The 16701-nt window shown below is 40.1% G+C and overlaps 2 long non-coding RNA genes across 2 annotated transcripts; one reads left to right on the forward strand and one right to left on the reverse strand.

Moving 5' to 3' along the window:
• Positions 1–836: 836 nt before the first annotated feature.
• Positions 837–9508, forward strand: LOC135095557 (uncharacterized). The gene is made up of 2 exons (XR_010264436.1): positions 837–1228; positions 9014–9508. It is a non-coding gene; the product is annotated as an uncharacterized LOC135095557 (long non-coding RNA).
• Positions 5489–11238, reverse strand: LOC135095556 (uncharacterized). The gene is made up of 2 exons (XR_010264435.1): positions 10914–11238; positions 5489–9176 (listed from the first exon to the last, which is right to left on the reverse strand). It is a non-coding gene; the product is annotated as an uncharacterized LOC135095556 (long non-coding RNA).
• Between the last annotated feature and the right edge of the window lie 5463 nt (positions 11239–16701).

Raw genomic sequence — 16701 nt, forward strand, 5'->3', positions numbered from 1 at the left:
GTGTGCTGTTAGCTGCTACTCATTTCAGCTTGGTGACTCAAATTCCTCTGCTTGATTCTTGCACTAAATTGGTATTCTGAAACGGTGTTTCGTCTAAAAATAAAATAAAGATGGAAATCTCAGGAGCAAGCATGTCAGGTGGGTACACTGCAGTGGCTATTACAGTAAGGATTTCATGCGTTTGATTTAAAAAAGGTCATTAAATGATCCTCTGAGCTAGGCATCATCTCAGGCCATATAGCTCTGGTAGGGTTAATGAGAAGATGCTACCTATCAACGCAAGCCACTTGCATGTGCACGATCCTGGCAACTCAGAACTGTCCAGCAGGCCTCATGTGTTTGAGAAATGTTTGGAAAGGAATATTTTTGCTGGTTATGAAAATCTTTTAAGCAGATACTAACGTTCATAGTGGAATTAAGACATTAATAAAGTGAGAAAGGGCTGTAAGAGATTACCCAGAAGGGCTTTGAGGGTAATTGTAATTTAAGAGTTTAGAAATTATTACCAGAAGACATAGGTGAAATGGAGCACCAGCAGCACATATATATAATTTCAAGTGGTGTGAAAGTAGTAATATACAATCCCCAGCTAGAAAGGTTGGATGCATGAGTTATATAGCTTTTGGAAAGGTATAGGAATCATGGAGGATATCTAAACCCATAGGAAAAATACGAGAGAGAGAGAGAGAGAGAGAATATCATGACAATTATTTTGCAATCAGCCAAGTTTATATATATATATATATATATATATATATATATATATATATATATATATATATATATATATATATATATATATATATATATATATATATATATATATATGACGGCTATAAGTGTGACATCATCAGAGAAGACAGCCAGAGACATTAGGCGGCCGTGCAAGCTGGCATTCAGCGGACTGTCTGCATGGAAACGAATGGGAGCCACGAGCTAGGTAACAGCTCAACTCACTGCCACTGCCGCCGGTCACCTGGTAGTGCTGAACATTGCCACAGACGCCAGAACACTTCCTGGTGCAGTGGCCGCGCATCCACTGCCATCGTGCTGCACTGCGCCCTCCACTCCTTGCCCAGAGTGAGTCACCACCTTGGCCTGCCCAGCTTGCTGGCGGCTCTCTGCTACCAGCATCTTCGGGTCACTAGAGGCTGTGGCACCACAGTCTGCACGGCCCCATCAAATCCCCAACAACAAGACAACCCCCTGCAGGAGTGGCGCCCCTGAGGTAAAGACTGAGATGCCAGGAGGGAGGGAAACAAGGTAGACTTCCCACCTGTCACCTCACCTTGTTTATTCTCTCTCTCTCTCTCTCTCTCTCTCTCTCTCTCTCTCTCTCTCTCTCTCTCTCTCTCTCTCTCTCTCTCTCTCTCTCTCTCTCTCCTCCCCTCTTCTCTTCTCTCCTCTTTTCTTTTCTCTTCTCTCTCCTCTCCTCACCACAGACCCACAGTATGTTGATGAACCCAGTCACTCACCACACAATGACACTGACTCCCTCTCCTTCACCACATGACACTGCCTCTCTCTCCACAGTATGTTGATGAACCTGTAGTCACTCACCACATAACACAGCCTCTCTCTCTCTCTCTCTCTCTCTCTCTCTCTACTGTATGTTGATGAACCCACAGTCATTCACCACATAACACAGCCCCCCCCCCTCTCTCTCTCTCTCTTATGCATTGCATGTGTGTGTATGTGTGTGTGTGTGTATGTGTTAGTGCTATACTCTAAATATTACACTAGTTCATGTACATGTGTATCCTTTCACAGCAATATGTCATGAAAGGGTTAATACTACCACTGAATGGTAGAAATTTCATGCCATCCTAACATTGAGGTGGTGTGTGGCACAGCCAGTCACTTCCACCACTGATGTAACAAACTTGGCCAAAAGAAGATTGTATAATTGAAAATACTGAAAAACATTCCTAACCACACACACACAGTCAATAGTGGTGTTTGTCCATTCAAGCAAACACACAACTTGTACTTCCTCTGTGTGTGTGTGTGTCACTCATCCATTGTTTTCATAATAATACTGTGGGGGACATATTGTGGGTCTGTGGAGAGAGAGAGAGAGAGAGAGAGAGAGAGAGAGAGAGAGAGAGAGAGAGAGAGAGAGAGAGAGAGAGAGAGAGAGAGAGAGAGAGAGAGAGAGAGAGAGAGAGAGAGAGAGAGAGAGAGAGAGAGAGAGAGGGGTCTTACAATAACGCATTTTTCACAACCTAGCTACCACCACCACTAACAAGAATAACAACAACTCAAGCTCTTTATCAGTTACTATTACTGCAACATTTCACAACACACAAACAATTTATACAATATTCTCCTAAACATCACAATAAATATTCCTATGTATTCTTCTGTTCTTAATATTCTCAGACATACAAAAATAACAATCTTAATTAAAGTCATGTTAATTTTCTTTGATTAATCTTTTTAATATATATTTTTTGTCTGATTGGCATATATTTTAATAATAGTGAAGGCCTCATGTTTGATAAACACAATTGATTTTTCTAAAGTTGCTAATACCTACTGCTATAACTGCTATGGTTGGTTGTGGCTTCAATCTTGCATAACTACTTTGTTTGTTTCTTAGTGACCAACACACACACACACACACACACACACACACACATACACACACACACAAACAGATTACATAACACCCACATACAATCTTTCAACCCATAAAGCACACACACACACACACACACACACACACACACACACACACACACACACACACTTTTTCTAACCACAGCACACACACACACACACACACACACACACACACACACACACACACACACACACACCTTCCATCTCTCATTCATTTATTCATTCATTCAGAGAAATGCAGCAGTGGCAGGAGCAGGTTCCACCACCATTGGCACCTTCTGCAGTACTCTTGTTGCATCATCTGAGAGAAAGAGACATATTAGTCAAGGGTCTTTTCTGAATTCTCTCCTTTATGTCTCCATCTCCTTACCTTCCTCCTCCTGTTCCATCATTAACCTACTTCTCCTATCCTTTCTTTTTCTCTCCTATTCCTTCTATCAGTGTTTCTATCTCCCCCCACTCTCTCTCTCCCCCACACACACACACACACACACACACAAATCACAAAACATCATAACCTAACTGGTGAGATGTGATGCAGCCAGGCTTCTCACATCACATCATCCCCAGCACTGGAACGCCAGCCAGGGTCATTGGAACACATAGACCTGTGAGGGTTTTGAGGGTTTGGTTAGGTCAGGGGTGGTGTAATGTGTGTGTATGTGTGTGTGTGTTAGGTTAGGGAGCAAGTGAGATGTTAATGTTTGGCTGTTTTTTTTTTTTTTTTGTATATATTATTAGTGTTTGTATTTTTTTTTTGTTACTACTACTACTGCTACTACTGCAACAATTATTTTATCTATTCCTCTCTTCCTCCATCTACTATTACTACTACTATTCAATATAGTCCTCCCACACACCACCTCCTCCACCTACTACTACTACTACTACTACTACCATCTCATCAATTCCTCTCCTTCATGTGCCTTCCTCCACCTCCCCTCACCACTGCCACTGTTGTGTGCTGAAGTCAGGTAAATGTGGATGGTATGTAGAATCATTTACTATTCATATTTGGAGGATGTAGAGAGGGATTAATACATAAGATATTGTACATATTTCCTCTACATCCTCCAAAATATGAATGTTTAATAATGCTACCTAACACCCACACTGGCCTGACACCACACATGCCAGGCAGACAGGAGGAAAATCTAATACAATAATGATAATAGTAACTTTAACCAACCACCACCACCACCACCACTGTCTAATCAATGCCTCTCCTATACACACCTTCCTCCACCTCCTACTGTTACCACTACTACTTTAACCTGCCCCTAGAGACCACCACCACCACCACCACCACCACCACCACTGACCTGCCTAACCCATCCTCCACCACACACCCTATCACCACCAGCAGCACTAATCTACCCTAATACACCACCACAAACCACCACCACTAAGCTACCGTAACACCACACGCACCACCACCATCACTAACCTACTGTAACACACCACCACACACTACCACCACACCACACACCTGTACTGCCTGGCTCCTGCACCACAGGCACCACCACCAGGTAGACAGCCAATGAGCACCAGGACAGGTAGGGCCAGATGCACCTTGATGGGCAGAGAGAGAGAGAGAGAGAGAGAGAGAGAGAGAGAGAGAGAGAGAGAGAGAGAGAGAGAGAGAGAGAGAGAGGATATTTCAAAGTAACAATGAAAACACACAAATTCTCTCTCTCTCTATATATATGTCCCTTTCTCTTTATTCCTCTCTCTCTCTCTCTCTCTCTCTCTCTCTCTCTCTCTCTCTCTCTATTTCTCACCCTTTATCTATCCCTCTTCTCTCCCTCTCCCCTCACCAGTAGCACAGGCACAGGAGTTTTGGCTTTGAGGTGGTGTGTGGTAAGTGGCCCTCCCTGGTGCCAGCTGAAAAGAGGTGGCCTGAGGTGAAGAGAATGCCATTAAGGGAGGTGAAGATGAACAGCACCATGAACACAGGCATCCAGTACTGCAGTGGCCTCAGCACCTCCCTTGTGAATGCCTGTGTGGGGTGAGGTTAGGTTAGGTTGGGTTGGTTAAGTTAGGTGGGTGGGTATGTTTACTTACCTAGTTGTAGTGTATGAGAGGAGAGCTATGTTTGTGCTGTCCCATCTTTGCACCTCTTAGTGTTTAATAAGGGTCTTTAAATCATGTAAGGTCTTTGCATACACTACGGCTTTGTCCAATCCATTTCTTATATCCACTAATCTGGGAGGGGGGGGGAGCTGCTCTTCTTCAAATTTCTTCTATAACTTTTTTTGTTTCCTTCCATGTCCTTTTGTATCCCTTGTGTCCCATTTCAGTAAATCTCCTCTATCAGGAACCTCCATGTTCCTCATGATTCTATTGATAGTTAACAAGTCATGTCTTTCTCTTCTTTGTTCTAGTGTTGGCAAGTCTGGTCTCTCTGGTAATTTTATCAATGTGTCTGTCCGGAGTAAAATTTTCAGTAACTGTTACTCCCAAATCCACTTCCTCTTTTGACTTCTTTAACTTGACACCTTCCATCTCATAATGATATTGTATTATTTTCTTACTCTTACCAAACTCCATTACTTTACATTTACTTAAATTGAATTCCATTTGCCAAGATTTACTCCATCTATTTATCTTATTTAAATCATCTTGCAGTACCATACAATCATTTACATTTTCAACCCTTCCCTTCTCATCAGCTTAGCATCATCCACAAATAACTTCATATAACTGTCTATTTCTTCATTTATGTTGTTCGCATATATTACAAACACTCTTGGTCCCAACACTGACTGTAGCCGCACTGGTAGGTCTTCATTAGCTCTCAGGTGATCTGATTTACTGATCGCACCCATCATCGTAGGGTTGAGGAAAGGCAATTCTCTCTCTCTTGACATTTATTGATGAGGTAGGCATGACCGTAAGAACTGCAAATAAGTTCTCGGTCTCAATTTCTTATAAAATAACATTATACACTGATATTAAACACTTTCAACATATTACAGTATTCATTAACAGTACATCAATCAACTTGGCACTATGACTATTAAAGTATTTACCTTGGTCAGCTTCCTGCCTGTCTGTCTGAGTGCAATTTGGCTGTGAGTAATGCCTGCAGGTGACCAGTGGGTTAACCACACTCTACTTACAAGCGAGCATCGGCTTTGGTGCTTCATATAGCACTGAATACCGATACTTACACATATTACACGTCTTCATGCAAATAGAAAACTACCGAATGTTTCACTTAAGAATGCCGAGGAATAATGATGTGAGGTACATACGCTTTACATACAGTAACACTGACCTCTGTGGGACACCACTAGTTACTTTCAGCCAAGATGAATTTTGGTCTTGTATAACAGTTCTCATCTCTCTATCATCCAGATAATCCTCCATCCACTCCAGCAGTCTTCCTCCAATTTTTCCATAATTTCTTATCTTCCATAGCAATCTTCGGTGAGGTACTTTGCCAAACACTTTCCTCAAGTGTAAGTAGACACCATCCACCCATCCGTCTCTCTCCTGCACAATATCAACTATCCTTGAATAAAAGGACAATAAGTTCATGGAGCATGGTCTTTCTCTCCTAAATCCAAATTGACAATTTACCAAAACTTTATCTCTTTCCAAGTGTTCCATCCATCTTTCCTTTATTGTTCTTTCAGTTTTCCTACAACACTAGTCAAGGACACTGGTCTGTAATTTAGTGGAGTTTCCTTATTTCCTCCTTTGAATATTGGTGTACTATTTGCTCTCTTCCAGTCTTTTCATACTCTTCCCTGCGATAGTGATGTCACCACCAGACTGAGTTTTATCAGCCAGTTGTTCTCTACATTCCTTCAATATTCAGTTTGATATTCCATCTGGACCAGTTGCTTTACTTAGTATATTCCTCACCAACTTATCCCTTCCGGCATCAGACTCCCCTTCCACAGTAAATACCGATCTGAAACTATCGTTCATAACCTCCGCCATGTCCTGTGCATCCTCATAGATTTTTCCTTCAACTTTCAATCTTGATACACCTTCCTTCTTCTTCATCTTCCCATTAATATGTCTAAAGAACAGTTTGGGTTCATTTATACACTTATCTATTATATCTCTTTCATAGTTTCTTCTCTCCATTCTTATTATCTCAATGTACTTGTTTCTAGCATCAATATATTCCTCCCATCTGCTCTCAGTTTTCCTCTTCTTCCATCTATTCCAAGCTTACAATTTCTTGCCTCTGCATTTTGTGTTGAACCATTCTTTACCCTTTCTACATCTCACTCCTCCTCTAGGTACAAAATTCTCCACAGCAGAATTGTATATCCTTATAAATTCATCACATTTTTCCCAAACATCTTCTGTGTCTTCAAAGTCTTTTCTGTCCACAGCAACAAAGTACTTTCTTAATTTTTCAAAGTCAGCTTTACTGTATTTAAATCTTTTCACCTTAAAATTTTCATCAATTATTACATTTTCATCTTTCAAATTAAATTCCATCAACACATGATCACTTTTACCTAGAGGGCTATCACAGTGTATAGTTTCAATAACTTCCACGTCCTTGGTAAACACTAAATCAAGTCTTAATGGTTTATCTCTTCCACTAAATCTGGTATCACAATCAACCCATTGAGTCATCAAGTTTTCCACCGCCCAGTTTAACAGTCAATTACTCCATGAGCTCTCACTTCCAGTAGTTGTCAATGTCTCACAATTTATCTCCTTACAATTAAAATCACCAACAACAACAACAACAACTATATCACTACTTTCCACCACTATCTTTTCAAGACCTTTTAACACATCCACCAACATCTCTTCATGCTCTTCTTTTCACCAAGCATTGGTCACAAGTGGCACATACACTCCTACATAATTCATCATCCTTCCATTTCCACTTCTAATCATCACTTGTACAATTTCAGACTTGTCTTCATTTTTTATTACCTTCTCCACTTTGACACACTTTTTAGTCAGAATGATCACTCCACCTCCTCCCTTGTCACTTCTATTTTTCATCCATAAATCATATTTATCATCACCAATGTCAGGACTTACCCATTCATTTTTTTGTTTTGTCTCACATAATACAATAAAATCCGGTGCAGTTCTGTTTAACAATTCATTTAATTCCATTTTAGCTGACATTAATCCATTTACATTTGTACAACATACTTTACTTACTGTTTGATGTACCATTTCTTTATCCTCATGTCTCTCACTCTCCAGAACAACAACTTCTCCTTCATTCATTGTTTTTTTGTTTTTTGTTTAGCCTCATTTACCAGCTCCTTTTGCTTCAACCTTTCAGTGTCATCCATGTTCCTGTTTATCCATACATTCCTATATTCTTCATCTCCAGACAACCTCCAAGACCCATTAATTACTTATGCTTGTGCCTGTGTTGCAAACCTTATTCTTATGGGTCTCATTTTTTCTTCTTTACATTTCCCAATTCTATGGAACTCTTCACTTGCTTTACTACCTGGCTGTCTTCATCCGTCACTTTCTTCAGTAACTTATTCAACAGGTTCGTTTCCTTCCTATTCCTCTCTCTGAATTCTGCTTACTATTTTCTCTTCCTTTAAACCAAACACAATTTCTTGTTTATATTTTTCTAGTGTCTCTCACTAATAATTTCTCTTCTTTAATAACATTTACTATTTTCTGTCTCAGGTTTTGTTTCTCATTTTTTTTTTGTTCTATTATTTTCTTCAGTGATTCTTCTTCAAATTTATGTTCATTTAACCACTTATTTGCCTCATTTCCACATCCTTTACAATTGCCTTCATTTTCTCATTTCCTTTCTGAACAGTTTCTACTTTTTCCTTTATTTGTGTGTGTGTGTGTGTGTGTGTTTAGCTAGTTGTGGTTTACGGGAGGGGAGTAATCTCACAGTATCCTGTCTTTATATCTATCCAGTTTGGTCTTAAAAGCAAGGACAGTTTCGGCATTGACAACGTGTTCACTGAGTTCCTTCCATTTGTTCACACTTCTGTGAGGAAAACTATACTTCTTGATGTCTCTTCTACAGTTAACTTTCTTCAACTTCTTACTGTGTCCCCTTGTACTCTGTGTGTCTAAAGTTATAAAACATTCTTTGTCCACAGTTTCCATACCACTTATCACTCTATAGATGTTTATTAAATCCTCCTCCCTCTCTCCTATTTTCAAGGGTAGGAATTTCCAATATTTTTAATCTCTCTTCATAGGTTGACTTGCTCAACTCCAGAACCATCTTTTTTCCAGCTGACCAACTTTTATGTGTTAAATTCAGTTGGCTGGTGAATCTGGCAGTTTTTCCAGACCATAGTGAACGACACAATTGTAGTGGCTGGTGACACTGTGTCTTAAGGTCCCATTCCAGTTGCCCCTCCTTCAGGGTTCACTAACACTTTCCCCTATCCTTGGTGCACTGCAGACATTCAGTGTGAGGTCCAAGTGGCACCATCACTCCTCACTGCCTCACCACCTTCAGGACCTCCTACACAAGTGAGTTGGTCGCTGACTCTTCATAACGTGGACTCTCGGCCTCATATTTTCTCTCCAAGGCGTGATCCCTCCTCCTTCAATGAGGGAATCTGCTAAGTAGAAGAAACGTCTTGTGTGAAACAAATCACCTTTTTTTAATCCTAAAAGATTTTTTCACTTGCCCATTTCTTGTACACAAACCCTCCTAGCCTCCTCTCTTCATGCTCGTTGTCAGCAAGGAACAAGGACACATGGAACAGTGGGGGTACCGCAGGTCACCAGGATTGCCATAGCAACACCAACTGCGGTTTTTGAAATGCAAGCAAGTTTTTACCAGCCATACTGGCCAACATCAGGCATCATTTTGACCCAGAATGTCTTAACCAGGCTATGGCAGATTACCTGTTCTTTAAATGTAACAACCATTAAACAAGAATAACCCATGTGTCTGCCTGTCTCTTTCCTTAAAAAAAAAAAAAAAGTCCTATATGATTACTTTAATTCAACTGACAATATCACAAGGCCTGGAATACCAGCTATTCACTTCTAAATAGCATAAACTTCAAGGATCGAGTGGTTAAGGCTGCTGCACTCTCTGTGAGGAACACATCGTCAATGAACTGTAGGACACTTTCCTTGGGTAGCACACCAGCACACTCCACTGGTCTATTCTTCAGTGGTCAAGTGGGCGGAGGAGACAAGACTGAGACAAGGAAAATAAGTATTATACTGAGGAAGAAATATGTCACATACTAAACAAAAACCTGCAATCAATATTTACAAATGAAAAATAATTTCTGGAAGAGAACTAAATGTACACCACCACTCACAAGACCCACATTACAAGACACAGCAGTGACGGTGAGGAACCCACGCTTAAAACAACACGTTTCCAGACTGGACAAAGCTGAAGGGGCAGCGTCAAGAATGGCAGCGTCCCTTTGAGGGTCAAGCCAGGAAGAAAGATCTGAAAAGCTGAATTTACCCAAGCAAGAGGAAAGAAGCACAAGAGGAGACGCGATTGTCGCGTACAAATGTTTGACGCAACAAGAAAAGACCAACACAACCAATTTGTTTTTACAAGAGGAAGTGAAACACTAAGAGGACACAAAATGAAACAGAAAAACAAGAGGAGACAAAGACATGCAACAATACAGTTTTACAAATACAGCAATACATCTGTGCAATTCACTGCCTCAACAGTAGTGTTGTAAACACTACACACAAACTGAAAGAAAGATATGATAATTGGTCACTGAAAGACGGACATTACCAGCGTGACTCAACCCTCTAAAAAAATACAAATAGGTAAACACACACACACACACACACACACACACACACACACACACACACTGTGGAGGTCTGGAATGATTTGGACAGGGAAGTCATTGATGCAAATACGATAAATTAATTTAAGACAAAATTAGATAAAAACATGTAGGGAGACAGGCCAGCACCACCACGGCTCCTTCCCTCTATGTCACAACTACACACACACACACACACACACACACACACACACACACACACACAGCCTGGTAGTCCAGTGGTCAGCATGCCAGGATTTAAATCTTGGCCAGGTGAGAGTATGGTGGACACTTGTGTGCCAATGTACTACTGTCCACCTGGCACTGACTGGCTGCAGCGTGCCACTGTCCACCTGGCACTGACTGGCTGCAGCGTGCCACTGTTCACCTGGCACTGACTGGCTGCAGCGTGCCACTGTCCACCTGGCACTGACTGGCTGCAGCATGCCACTGTTCACCTGGCACTGACTGGCTGCCTGGTGAGTCTGGGTGGAGAAAAGCAAAACCCAAATCACCACCGTCTCACATTTAACCTCTTACCTCTATATCTCTAAGTCCCAGCGCCGCCATCTTGTCCTCACTCTGCACCTCAATGCCTAGGGAGTAAATATGGCGGCATGGGAGTCCCGGACGAGGGTGACGGAGGCGATGCGAGGCAATAATAATGATACACTGACAGTGGGCAGAAGACATGATGGTTTGTCAAGTGTTTACGTCTCTGTCATTGAGCCGGGCTGATAGTTCTTCTTGAAGTTAGTTTGATTATTATTTTCATTTAGTTTTCTTTTCTATTACTTTCGAGTAGATAAATGAGTTTCGTTTTATATTTTCTTGCTATTGTTTTTGTTATGTTGTTGGCGTTTTTAACTTTTTTTTTATTCTATTTTCTTCATTGTTTTTGTTTCATTGTTTTCGTTAGTCTTTATTTTTATTTTTTTTATTTTGTCTCGTTTTATTCATTCGTTTCATTAATTTTGATATATATATATATATATATATATATATATATATATATATATATATATATATATATATATATATATATATATATATATATATATATATATATATATATATATATATATATATATATATATATATATATATATATATATATATATATATATATATATATATATATATATATATATATATATATATATATATATATATATATATATATATATATTATAATTTTTATGTAGCGTTTTTAAATGAGGGTATATAGCAGGGGTGGCCAGCCTCTTGTGAGATGTGATGTACTCTGTGTACACTTACCCTGATGCGACGCTCCTGCCTGACATTCAAACATTCCATAAATGTAACTGTTACATCTTACTTCCACTCGAGGTGAGAGAGAGAGAGAAAGAGAGAGAGAGAGAGAGAGAGAGAGAGAGAGAGAGAGAGAGAGAGAGAGAGAGAGAGAGAGAGAGAGAGAGAGAATTTGCAGTAACTGTTACACTGTTACAATTGATATAATTGTTAAAATATAATTACAAAGCACACACTTACACTATTAATGAGACGAGTGGCACTGCATGGTGTGTGGTAGCTTGGTGTAGTTAGGGGTGTGGTTGGTGATGGCCGGCTCTGAGCAGGCATGCAGGTGTTCATCTCACAGTGTTGATCGCCATTTGGACTTGATGTACTTCAGGTGTGAAGATGTTGATTCACAAAGGTAGGTTGAAAAAAAAAAAAAGTTAGGTACGTGAAACAGTGTCTGACATCAGCATACTTTTCTTCAGTGAGAATGTTCCAGAAGCTGCCTCCTGTTGCCGTGGATTTGATCTGAATGTCATTTTGCTGTTTCAAAATCTTTTTTCAACTTTAGATGTATTCATGTTAAATAATGTGGGCATTGTAGATGCAATATCTTCAACATCTGTGTCTTTACCACAGGGGAGACACATGCACGCAGGAACAGGCTCCACTGCTGCTGCATCTTGAAAACGCCTATCAAGATCTGAGGCGAGGTTTTGTACCTGTTGAGCAGAGCGACCACTGTTAAACTGATCACTTTGTTTACCTTGATTTTCCAATTCTGAAATTTGTCAGTGCATGCTGGTGTGGCTGTGAAGACACTGGTATTGGCTTGTGCCAGAATGATGTCAGGACTAGTCATGTCAACAACAGCTTTGTCTTTTCCTTGCAAATCAAAGTGTTCAGTTCATTCAACATACCAATTATGTCTTTTAAGAATGTTAAATCCAGCAAGCATTCTTCATTGTCAATGTGGGGCTGATGAGAAGGCCGATCTTTTGAGGCCAAAAACACTTTTATTTCGGGCAGCATAACTCTAAATTCTTGAAGGAATGTACCTCTGCTTAGCCGCCTGACGTGTGTGTGCAACAACATAGCAGAGTGTTCTGCCTCACTCTCTTGTAACTGACTAGGAAACAGTCTCCTCTCAAGACTTCTGGCCCGAATTGAATTTACAATCTTGAAAGAAATGTCCATGACTTTTCATATGCAGCATTTCACCACAGAGTGCTTGTTGATGAATGACACAACGATAATTCAAGAAGTCAGGAAAGCTATCACCGCCCCTGCAAAGAGCAATGAAGCCACTGGTTCGGCCAGTCATCGCAGTGCTCCACCAGTCGTCACTGATACCAGCTTCATTGTTTACTGCCAACTGTGTCTTCTTGACAAAATCACTGAAAGTGTGAAAAATGTCTTCACCTCCAGTTTTTTTACTTTTGATGGTAGAACCTTCAGTACTTCCTCCTTTGTGCTCAGATCTTTGAACACCACTCTAATGAAAATGCACAGTCGTGCTGTGTGGATCATGTCAGCAATTTCATCAAACTGCAATGAAAAGAAGACACACTCACTTATGTCCTTGTTCACTTGTTCACCAAAATTCACAGCGCCTCATAACTTACGGTGTTTCTTGATAAGTGGACTTTTTAATGGCAGACATTATTTCAGACTTGTTTTTGAAATGTTCAAGCAATGATTCTGCTGCTTCTAGAAAAAAAAAAAAAAAAACCTTCTTGAATATTTTTCAATCCTGAAACGTTTTCTTTTTTTTTGGTTTGCGAGTACTCGCCTCACCCTGAACGATGCAATGGTTGTTGCCTTTGATTCTGAAGTCGCTTCTGTAAAAAGGGCTTTTTGTGCTGAAAGCCGTGCCTTCAGTTCTCGAATTTTCCTTTTTCGTAGCTCACTTTTGGGATGAAAATCACTGTCATACTTCTAATGAAGACTTTTGAAATGCCTTTCAAGATTTCCTTTCTTCGCCAGTGCTGGGGATACACATCAGACACACACACTTCCAGTTGTTTATGGTAAAAAAAATGATCTTCCTTCCACACTGTGAAAATAGCAAGTTTTACTTTTGTTAGCACTTGTTCCAGCTCCAGCACTACTCATTGTGCATCAGTTGATGTCTAATAACCTGCTCAAAAACCAAACGTTTTACGTGAGTGTTAAGCCGCTAGACCAGAGGTCGGCAACCTGCGCCTCCGGAGCCGCGTGAGGCTCTTTCAAGAAACATGTGCGGCCTACATAAAATTGTTTAACTTATCGTAGGACACGGAGAGAGAGAGAGAGAGAGAGAGAGAGAGAGAGAGAGAGAGAGAGAGAGAGAGAGAGAGAGAGAGAGAGAGACGAGGCGCGAGGTCTACGTCTATAGTACGAATATGATTCCTGTATGATACACTCCATCCAAGCACCCCAGCCTCTGCCCAGCACTGCCTGGGAGTGTTGGCAGGCATCTCGTTCAGTAAAAATGCACTTCCATAGTTACTAGGACGGCTATTTTTCCTCCTCCTCCTGCTAGTACTGCTATACTACTACTACCACTACTACTACTACTACTACTACTGCTACTACTACTACTACTACTACTACTACTACTACTACTACTACTACTACTACTACTACTGGTACTACTATACCAGTACTATTGCTGGTACTACTACTACTATACTACTACTGACTACTACTACTACTACTACTACTACTACTACTACTATACTACTACTACTATATTACTACTACTATATTACTCCTACTATATTACTACTACTGCTACTACTACTACTACTACTACTACTACTACTACTACTACTACTACTACTACTACTACTACTACTACTACTACTCCTGCTGCTGCTATTACGACCTTTTCTTCAGTGAAAGATATGAAGACATAATCAGTTACTGGAGAAATGGGATCGAGGAAGAGGAAAATTGAAGATGACAATAGAGAGTTTAGGAATGAATGGACCGAGCACTTTGCATTTGTTGAGAACTGTAGAGGGCAACCTTTGTGCCTCGTATGCAGTGAAGAACTGGCCAACAATAAAAAAAAAAAAATCCAATCTTGAGAGGCATTTTCAGAGGAAACACAGTGACTTTGCTGAAAATGATCCAGTTGGAGATGCCAGAAAGAAAGTTGTGGAGGAACTGCAGCTCAGAGCAAAGCGGAGTCAATGTATTCGCGAAATGTGTGAAGTCCTCCAACGATACAACTACTGCCAGCTTTGTGATAAGTCATGATATAGCAAAACGTGGAAACCCTTTTACAGATGGTGAATATATAAAAGATTGTTTCATCAATGCAGCAATGCATCTGTTCAGAGAATTAAAAAAAACAAGGATGAAATAATTAAGAAAAATAAGAATGTGCCATTGTCTGCTAAAACGATGAGGGACAGAGGATTGAAACTTGCACAAGACATCACCAATCACCAAATTGTGGACATCAGTTCAGCCTGTGGCTTTTCAGTTGCTTGTGATGAGTCATGTAATGTTGACGACATTGCAGAAGTTGCCCTTCTTGGCAGGTATGTCAACTCTGAAGGCCCACAAGAAGAACTCATTGACTTGTTGCCTCTCACTAGTCAAACTAGAGGTGAGGATATATTTTCAACAATTATAACCTGCCTTAAGGAAAAAGGAATTCAGACAACCACATTATTTTGTTGCAACTGATGGTGCACGGAGTATGACAGGGATGCATGAGGGGTTTGTTTCTCTCTTAAAACGAGAGCTGAATCGTGAAGTAATATCATTTCACTGCATCGTTCACAAAGAGGCACTGTGTGCACAAACTTGTCCATCAGAGTTCACTGAAGTAATGGACTTAGTCGTGAAAACTATTAACAAAATAATGGCAAAAGGCTTTTGTGAACTTCTCCCTGGAAGAAGTGGATTCCCAGTATTGAGACCTCCTCTTACATAACAAAGTCCCTTGGCTTTCTAGGGGTCGGGTGCTTGCACGTTTTGCAGCATGCCTTGAGGAAGTGAAGAAATTTTCAGGAGAAAGGCCACCATGAATATGCATGCCTTACAAATCCTGAATGGCTACACAAGTTTCACTTCTTGGTGGATATCACTTCACATTTAAATGAGCTCAACAGCAAACTACAAGGAAAGGGAAACACTGCTCTGATGCTTTTGGAAGAAGTCCTTTCCTTTCAACGAAAACTATCTTTGCTTGTTAGAGATGTTGAGAGAGGCTCTCTGATTCACTTTCCTTCATTAAAGCAATTTGGAGAAGGAACAGACTTTGAGCAGGATATTGATATCATAAAAAAAATGCACTAATGAAAATGAAAAAAAAAAATTCTTAGAAGGACGTTTTCAAGAATTCAGAAAAGAAAAGAAAAGGCCAAGTTGTCATTTGTGATCAACCCCCTTGATGCAGATACAGACTCACTCAATTGTTCAGCTTTTACTGGAGTGAATCAAGCAGAACTGGAACTGGAATTAGCTGATTTGCAAGGAAGAGACTTATGGACTCAACAGTTGAGAGGCATGGTCTCCGGTATTGAAAACCTGGAGAAACAACATGCTACACTGCCATTTCAACACATGTGGAATGAATTGTCTGGGATACAAAAACAAGATCAGATTGTGTATGAAGTGTGGAATTCCTTACCAGACACTTACACACACATGAAAAGATATGCCTTTGGCATTCCCTCTATTTTTGGATCCACTTACCTGTGTGAACAAGTGTTTTCGAGCATGAACTTTATAAAAAGAAAAAAAAAAAAAGACTACGCAGCCGACTGAATGATGCAAGCCTGCAGTCCTGCCACAAACTCAAAACGACAACATATTTGCCAAACACTGAGCTTCTCTCCAAAGAAACACAGGACCAGAAATCACATTAAGCTCATCATGGTGACCAGATACTGCTATAGTAAGTACACTTAACATGTTGGAAAATTAACATACCATATTTGTACACTTGCTGTCATCATACAATTATAAAGTTAAACGAGTGTCTTCATACTTAATTATTATAATAGTTTATTTTATGACAGCTGCTATTACTGTTCATATAATCATCATTAATAATAATAATTATAAT

The sequence above is a fragment of the Scylla paramamosain genome, chromosome 49 (assembly GCF_035594125.1).
Source record: "Scylla paramamosain isolate STU-SP2022 chromosome 49, ASM3559412v1, whole genome shotgun sequence".
NCBI lineage: Eukaryota > Metazoa > Arthropoda > Malacostraca > Decapoda > Portunidae > Scylla > Scylla paramamosain.